Source organism: Oncorhynchus clarkii, chromosome 26, assembly GCF_045791955.1.
Source record: "Oncorhynchus clarkii lewisi isolate Uvic-CL-2024 chromosome 26, UVic_Ocla_1.0, whole genome shotgun sequence".
In the NCBI taxonomy this organism is placed as follows: domain Eukaryota; kingdom Metazoa; phylum Chordata; class Actinopteri; order Salmoniformes; family Salmonidae; genus Oncorhynchus; species Oncorhynchus clarkii.
The window spans coordinates 8,302,158-8,311,594 of record NC_092172.1 but is presented as its reverse complement, the minus strand read 5'-3'; the positions used below and the strand labels follow the sequence as shown (position 1 = coordinate 8,311,594).

Sequence of the window (9,437 nt, the reverse complement as noted above, 5' to 3'; positions counted from 1 at the left end):
TCCAGTGAAACGTACGGATCCCCATATTTATCTAGTAGCCGAGCGAGTGACGTCACCATGAGGCAGGGTTTGCCTCTTGAGAGTCACGTCTCAGGGAGGAGAGGGAGTGTGGACCGCTCTACAGAGACGTGATGGAAAATGATGCGCAGGCGGGCTGAGGGATTCTCCTCTCCTGCAATGCAATGCCGTCATGCCACTGATGTAATTATTTTTGCCGAGTAATTCGGCCATTTACTGTCAATAAATTATAGCCTACCTGCGTTGAAGGGGTTGGCTAACTTGGCTAACTTGCATAGTTTTAACACCAGTTGGCCCAGAGCCATGGAGAGTTGGTGATGGAGGGCGCTAAAATTCATCTGGACAGTTAAGTTTTTTTCCCAGCCATTCGCAAGGCTGGCAATGTTCAATCAAACATTTTGAATAACACGATTTGTTTGTAATTGATCAGTTATGTGCTACAAGTTGTCAGTGGATTAGCCAAGAGCATCTGAGACATCAAGCATTGCCAATAGATGCTTCTCAGCATTTCGGCCCATAGGTCGCGTAGCCTTGGTGACAAGAAGTTGTGAATGAGGCTAATGTGAAAAAAAGCAGCTGTTCACCACAGAAACAGGACACATTATTTCTTAAAACGACGCCTAGACATATCACTGGGGACACGGGTATCCCACAAGACTCAGCAGGCGACAGGAAAGAAAGCCCATGAAAGAAAGCCATTGCGATCCAAATTAATGATGATTTCACATGAATCAGTCTGATTGAGGTTATTTAACCTGGTCTGTTGTCGCCATCTGATGGTGATTATGTGAAATGCACAATGTGATTGTAGGCTGCTGGAACTGCCAGGTCTGTCTTTTACCATTCTGCTCCCTGAGAAGGAGAGAAGATCAGTGACAAAGGAATATTTACGAGCTTACTTCATTATTATCTCTGGCAAGTTGGCAAGCCTCATTCCTCATGACAATGCTCAATGCATAAAGTCATTGGGTGGTGTATTGGTGGACAGACTAAAGTTAAACACCTTCTCAAGTGACATTAACAGTAACACAGTTCCCAAAGGTTGTCAGTTGAATAGCACAATGTTTCCAAAAACATGTATTGGTCAGATTTTTTCATTGGTTGATTTTTTTCTTTGTTGCCGGGGCTTTTTTTCGGTGCTCTATGAAACGTGTTTGACTCACTGGGTTGCTCTGACTCAGTGGTAGCCTGTACTTTTTAAATGGGTCAGACAGTGCCATATATATTTACAGGAAGAGGAGAACGGGCCTTCCTCCCCCAGGGTTGGATAAGCGTCTCTCAACATGACCGGTCTTTTTTAACAAGGAAAGTGACCTTGCATAGGGCTCTTTAATTAAAAATCTCACTCTGTGTACGTGTGTTCAGTACATGTTTTAATCTTCTGTCTCCATCACTCACATACACATGCAGAACAGTGTGGAGGAGGAGATGTTTTTCTCCCTTCTTATAAACAGTCCACATTAAGTTACCAGCTGTTTTGCCCTCTGTGACTCTAGCTATATTGGGTTGCTCCTGTAGTTTCATTGGCATAACATTTTTAACATTGAATAATAGATCAGTCAGTGTTTACGTAGCCTACTGAAGCCTGCTGAGTGGTCTGAGTGGTGATCACTGATTGTGGGCTATATAAATATGAACTCCTAAGCGTGAGAACCCAGGGTGTAGGCTTGTTGTTATTCATAGAAGTACATTTGCATATTTCCATTAGGGAACGCCTACTCTGTGAAGTGCGCGTGTGCAATAACGAAATTCGCCTTTGCACTCCTTCTAAACAACGCAATTTAAAAAAAACTTTGGCGAAGGGTAAAGTCTACAAATCTTAGTCCACTGTGATCGGAACAGATTCTAGTTTTGGGGACAGACATCTGTATTGAGATCAAATGTTTCATCGATGAGAAAATGTGCGGAATGTTGGCCAAAATCCATCTCGTTCCATCTTCTCCCACCGCCGGCCAATGGGTTTCCCATCACTACCGTATTTGGCACATTTTATTAATAAAGTAATTCATCAGTTGTCTTCCTCAAATGAATGAAGTGGATTATGACACAATCTTTGCGAGAGGGAGGGAATCTGATTTAATTGGTCCTCAACTCGCGGCTAAGACACTTAATTCATGACAAATGTAGTTAGCCCTGAGTTAGCCTGCCCAGGAGCACGTTAGATCTGAAGATTTCGGTGACATGTAAATGTACCTGGCTAAAAGGAGAGCGACTTTATTGGTAGCAGTTATCCCAAGTTGAACTCAGAGTTGACCAAAGTTACCTCGCTAACTCCTCAAACTACATTCGTAGTATAAGGGTCTGCAGGCTGGCTCTGGCATTTTCAGGTATTTACTTAAAAAAACAAATGGTAAAATGGTAATAACACAATAATAACCTATGTCACAAGGAATAGTCTTATGTACTTAAAAGTCCCATAGGGAATGAAGCGGAGTAAGTTAGTAGTCGTGCAAGGAATAGTCAGCTCCAGTGAGACATGCTGTATACACAAAACAAATGAAGATGTCAAAGTTGAACTTACTGTCCCATGTTGATAAACTACAAACACACACACACACACACACACACACACACACACACACACACACACACACACACACACACACACACACACACACACACACACACACACACACACACACACACACACACACACACACAGTGCATCTAAGTAGGCCTAGCTACAACCATTCTGTCCTGGAAGTCAATTCTGCCTTCCACAGAGGTGAAATACTTAGTCAAACTTTTCCCTGACAGAAACTGCCTCCTGACCTGCTCTGTTGGCCTGGATGGCTATGCCTCTCATGCCTCGACTCATCCCTGCCTCATCCCTGCCCCACCCTGCCACATCACAAGGCTTTGTGATGAAGTTGTGGAGGATGCACATTGCAACCACTAGGGTATCAACCTCACTTGGCAGTACGTTTATTTTTTGGTAGAGGATCCTCCATCTGGCCGCAAGGATCCCGAATGCCTTCTCCACTGTCATTCTAGCTCGACAGAGACGATAGTTGAACATTTATTTCTCGTAGCTGATGTTATGCCCGGCATATGGCCTCATCAGGTAGGGCTTTAGTGGGAAGGCAGCGTCCCCCACCATTGTGTAGGGTATCTTTCCTAAATCTTCACCCCCAGGCAGAAAGGCATCTTGGGGCAGCTGCAGGGTTTTTGATGCCATTGCCCTTCCAAGTGGGGAGTTGGCATAGACTCCTCCGTCACTGTTTCTCCCAAAATCCTTGAACTTGAATAGCTGTGAAGCGGTAACTGGCATCCAGAAGGGCGAGTAACACCACAGAGAAGGTTCCATTATAATTAAAAAAACGGCTCCCTGAGTTTGGTGGTTTGGTGATCATACGTTTTCCATCAACCGATCCCAAACAATTGGGAAAGTCCCATTTTTCATGAAACTCTTGAGAAGTTTGTCTCCAGGTTTCCTCAGTAGGTTGTGGCAGATGGATCGCCAGCATCCTCCTCTCTATGGCCTCACAGGTCTCCATAATGCACTGCAACACTGTCTCGAATACAAGACGATAGGTGAAGGCCAGGCTGCAAAAATAGAGTCTCCAGATGCCAAATACCTGTAATGACAAAATAAATGTTTTGTTATTGGATAACAATCTAAATTGTATTTTACTCTTCACAGAAGTTGAATTGTGCAAAACCAGATGGAAGTCCGTCCATGACACTTTTGTAAGGCACCTACGGAAGGCCCAGCCCAGTGGTTCTGGGGGAACCAATCAGAAAGAATGGAAATACATGAAAATATTATCATTCTTGATACCTTACGTTCAGCCGAGAAGTTAAGTTATAATATACAGTGCCTTGCGAAAGTATTCGGCCCCCTTGAACTTTGCGACCTTTTGCCACATTTCAGGCTTAAAACATAAAGATATAAAACTGTATTTTTTGTGAAGAATCAACAACAAGTGGGACACAATCATGAAGTGGAAGGACATTTATTGGATATTTCAAACTTTTTTAACAAATCAAAAACTGAAAAATTGGGTGTGCAAAATTATTCAGCCCCCTTAAGTTAATACTTTGTAGCGCCACCTTTTGCTGTGATTACAGCTGTAAGTCGCTTGGGGTATGTCTCTATCAGTTTTGCACATCGAGAGACTGACATTTTTTCCCATTCCTCCTTGCAAAACAGCTCGAGCTCAGTGAGGTTGGATGGAGAGCATTTGTGAACAGCAGTTTTCAGTTCTTTCCACAGATTCTCGATTGGATTCAGGTCTGGACTTTGACTTGGCCATTCTAACACCTGGATATGTTTATTTTTGAACCATTCCATTGTAGATTTTGCTTTATGTTTTGGATCATTGTCTTGTTGGAAGACAAATCTCCGTCCCAGTCTCAGGTCTTTTGCAGACTCCATTAGGTTTTCTTCCAGAATGGTCCTGTATTTGGCTCCATCCATCTTCCCATCAATTTTAACCATCTTCCCTGTCCCTGCTGAAGAAAAGCAGGCCCAAACCATGATGCTGCCACCACCATGTTTGACAGTGGGGATGGTGTGTTCAGCTGTGTTGCTTTTACGCCAAACATAACGTTTTGCATTGTTGCCAAAAAGTTCAATTTTGGTTTCATCTGACCAGAGCACCTTCTTCCACATGTTTGGTGTGTCTCCCAGGTGGCTTGTGGCAAACTTTAAACTACACTTTTTATGGATATCTTTAAGAAATGGCTTTCTTCTTGCCACTCTTCCATAAAGGCCAGATTTGTGCAATATACGACTGATTGTTGTCCTATGGACAGAGTCTCCCACCTCAGCTGTAGATCTCTGCAGTTCATCCAGAGTGATCATGGGCCTCTTGGCTGCATCTCTGATCAGTCTTCTCCTTGTATGAGCTGAAAGTTTAGAGGGACGGCCAGGTCTTGGTAGATTTGCAGTGGTCTGATACTCCTTCCATTTCAATATTATCGCTTGCACAGTGCTTCTTGGGATGTTTAAAGCTTGAGAAATCTTTTTGTATCCAAATCCGGCTTTAAACTTCTTCACAACAGTATCTCGGACCTGCCTGGTGTGTTCCTTGTTCTTCATGATGCTCTCTGCGCTTTTAATGGACCTCTGAGACTATCACAGTGCAGGTGCATTTATACGGAGACTTGATTACACACAGGTGGATTGTATTTATCATCATTAGTCATTTAGGTCAACATTGGATCATTCAGAGATCCTCACTGAACTTCTGGAGAGAGTTTGCTGCACTGAAAGTAAAGGGGCTGAATAATTTTGCACGCCCAATTTTTCAGTTTTTGATTTGTTAAAAAAGTTTGAAATATCCAATAAATGTCGTTCCACTTCATGATTGTGTCCCACTTGTTGTTGATTCTTCACAAAAAAATACAGTTTTATATCTTTGTTTCAAATGTGGTGTAGTGGATCTCAAAACTCTTCCGCGAAGGACAGGTAAGATACTCTTGTGCTTCCTCTTTGGGAGGAGGCTATCGCGCAGGCGAGGGCACTCCTCTGTTCGCCTGCTAACTAATTGGCCCTTTCTCAATTATGGAACGCCGTTTGGGTCTTAAAGCACGTGGTCAAAAGGCGACAGTTTTAATGCTGTATGTGTAAAGTAAGCAGGTGCAGGTGCTAAATTAACGTCTTCACACGCTAAATGAAGTTCGTAGGGTCCAGTGAGATACATTCCTACATTGGAGAGGGATGCCCTTCTAAGTTCTACTTAGAAAGCAGGATATGGTATGCTCTAAGCAATCTCAAGTTTGGTTAAATTCTTCAGGGCAAATTCAAAAAGGGTCTGGAATGTCTAGGTCTCCTGCCTTACATGAATAGACACTCAAGCCTCTTCAGAGAGGTTTTCATCTATGCTGAGAAATCTCTTTTGGCCAAAGACATGGCTTCTCTCTTCAAAGCAGAGCACTCCCCACCTGGTACCAATCAGAGCAATAGAGAGAAGAGTCATTTGTTTCTGGAGGGACTGACTTCTGGAGGTGGAAGGTTAGATGCAAAACCATGATCAATGAAGTAACACGACCCACATCAGTAAAACATCACCTAATCACTCTCACAACTGTGGGACAGCATTTTATAGCCTTATTCTTCCATGGGACCCTAAGAATGTAATATATTAAATCCCAAACTACGTTCTCCAACAAGTGCAACAAATGCATACCTATGTTACATTTTCACTTCAATGCTTCAGCATTCTTAGGCTGGGATTGCCAGTGGAGCCACAGCTACAGTTCTTTCTGCTACCGCACGGCAAGTGGTACCGGAGCGCCAAGTCTAGGTCCAAGGAGGCTTCTAAACAGATTCTACCCCCAAGTCATAAGACTACTGAACATCTAATCAAATGGCTACCCAGACTATTTGCTGGTACTCTATGCATAGTCACTTCCTCTACCTACATGTATATATTAACTTGACTAACCGGTGCCCCCACACATCATCTGTAACGGTACCCCCCTGTATATAGCCTCGCTATTGTTATTTTACTGATGCTCTTGAATTATTTACTTTTCTTTTTTAAATGCATTGTTGGTTAAGGGCTTGTAAGTATGCATTCCACTGTAAGGTCTACACCTTGTATTGGGTGCATGTGACAAATACAATTTGCTTTGGGTTGATCAATTTGATTTCCATTGATCATTTTTGTGTGATTTTGTTAATTTCATTCATTCAGATCTAGGATGTGTTATTTTAGTGTCTCCTTTATTTGTTTGAGCAGTGTACAATACAGATGGAGGAGTTGAGGAGAGTCTTTTGTCCAAACGATAATCTCACTACATTCACTTCCCACCAGATTTTACCTTTGAAACAGGGATTGAAATCTTAACCACTCAGTTTTTCTGGGCCAAATTTAGATCTTTCGCAAAAGAAGAAAAAAAAAGAACACCTGCCGAAACCCGGGATCGAACCAGGGACCTTTAGATCTTCAGTCTAACGCTCTCCCAACTGAGCTATTTCGGCTGCACTGTGTACCTATGTCACAAAATACTAGATAAACAAACATCAAAACACTTTATCATTATTTTCTAAGGTGTGTGATTTGCTGTCCGGTGTATTCAGTTGACTTCGGGACCATTAATATTTTCTAATAGTGAGTGAGTGACAAATGCCTCCACATTAATGACATAATCACGGACACGTTCTTTTTCAAACTGCTAGAAAGACAATGCTGCCACCTGATGGTCCCCTGACAAACTCACACATAGTTTCAGTTAGAATTTTTGTTAAAATTAGGCTAACCTTTTACCGACGACAAGTACGAAAAGGAGCCTTAGTTGATCTGGGTTGGAGTCTTCTTGCTAACAGACACAGGCTCTCAATATGTAATGAAAGTTCTCCAACTGCTCAGATAAAATTACCTGTTATTTCATCTATTGTCCATGAGAAGGTGGTAGTGAGCACCTCAAATTTGCACTTAACCTTCAGGATGTTGCAATTTTAATGTGGTCTAACTCAACCATTCTAATAGTTATATTTTATGTATTATATAAGTTATAGTATTGCTTACGAACACTATTTTAAAACATTCTTTGAAAACAAAGCTCTCCTTTTATTTTGTTTAATCATAACTGTACGTAGGTATCATCTCTATTGCATAAAGATGTTTTATATTATCTTTTTAATTCGTGTTTTTTTTTCTCCCCCTTGCTGAATTGTCCACACGTAAAAGATATAGCAGAGGATGGTTTCGATCCATCGACCTCTGGGTTATGGGCCCAGCACGCTTCCGCTGCGCCACTCTGCTGTCTGTTGAATAATAGATGAAATGTATGGTTTGAACAAACCTCTTTCACTGCTATAGCACAATAAATATAAACAAATCTAATGACAAAATGTATATCATTAAACTAAATTAGCATTTCGCCACACTCACATTAACATCTGCTAACCATATGTAACCCATTTTTTAAAAATGTTATAAACTAAGACCTTTCTTAGTATGTGGTTAAACTCAAATATACTAATTGACTAATCGATAAAAAAAAGGTATAATCTTTGTAAATTATACCATAAATAGTACTGATGGAGTTATGTCACACATGCAACTAACACAGACATATAGAAATGTCTGCTCTACCCAAAATTACAACCAACTAATTGCAGCATTACCACAAAAATGGAAGTGGCAAGTGGAAGGGGGAAAAAGTAAGGAACTTGTCTGTCGGCCCTGCATTAAAGACCAAAAATGGTTCAAGAAAATTGTGATTTAAAAAAATATATACAAATTTAATTTAAGCACCCAAAAATTGACAGCTGTGCCACATAAATTGCAAAATAGTTGGAAAGAGATTGAATTGAAATGCAAAACGACACTGGATTCAAAACTTAAAATTTTTGGCAAGGGTAAAGCTGTCATTGTAAAATAAGAATTTGTTATTAACTGACTTGCCTAGTTAACAAAAAAATTCAAGCAATTCAAATTCTTATTCAAAGCCATCAAATGATGTACTTGAGAATAAACAGAATAAACAGAACTAATCTGTGGTACTTTTACAAGAACGTCTGTCATGTGATGGCTTTTCCCTGGAGTTTGAAAATACCTTCAATATTGATTTTTGGGAACCTTCATACTTTCTGCCGAATAACAACAATGTCAATGCTGTACTCATTGGTTTGCATTGCAGTGGTTTTAAATTGCAACATTTATTTATATTCATATGATTATTGACAAAATAATAGAAGACACAGTGCCCAGATCCCAACCCTTATCCTCATCACAAACGTGACGTAGGAGAACTTGTGCCGGTGGAGCAGGTGCTGGAGGAAGTTGGAGCTCTTGTAGCTGGGGTCCCCCCCGGCATGGCTGAACATACAGGACACATCTGGAGGCACACCAACCAATCAACAACCCTGTCATTACCTCACCAGTACACTAAAACAGAATGCAGTAGAATCTCTGTTGGTTTAGGATGCACTCTCATGCAGTTACGTCAACGTTGCGTAACACTTCATATCAGCACGTAAAAGCTTGAGGAAATTCATACTAGGACAGTGTCCATAGTTCAGACTAGGACAGTGTCCATAGTTCAGACTAGGACAGTGTCCATAGTTCAGGGTATAACATAGCAGACTAACCACTTTGTTGGGATCGTTGCGGTGGTTCTCCATACAGTGTTGGGCCAGCTTCTGTTGGTCCAGATTGCGGGCTCCACAGAACGGGCATGAAAAGTGGAATGGTTTGGAATTTTGCTGCAGGCAGGGAGAAAACACACGTTTAGTAGGAGCCATAATGGATACAACATGGGTATGCATCACACACACACTTTGCCAGACACACACTGATGGATTGTTGTTGTGTGTGTGAATATAGCTCCAAAGTCTGAGGCCCAGTTTCCAGACATTAGCAGGATGCCAATCATGTCCAGCAGCACACCTGGAAGGACAGCTGGTCTGTGTGGACATGAGGGTCAGAAAACAATGTGCAGCGGTGACATTTACGCTAGCCGAG

At 41.6% G+C, this 9,437-nt stretch overlaps 1 non-coding gene across 1 annotated transcript; it reads right to left on the bottom strand.

Annotated features, from left to right (window-relative positions):
* Positions 1–6,876: 6,876 nt before the first annotated feature.
* trnaf-gaa (transfer RNA phenylalanine (anticodon GAA)) lies at positions 6,877–6,949 on the bottom strand. Its single transcript has one exon. It is a non-coding gene; the product is annotated as a tRNA-Phe (tRNA).
* Between the last annotated feature and the right edge of the window lie 2,488 nt (positions 6,950–9,437).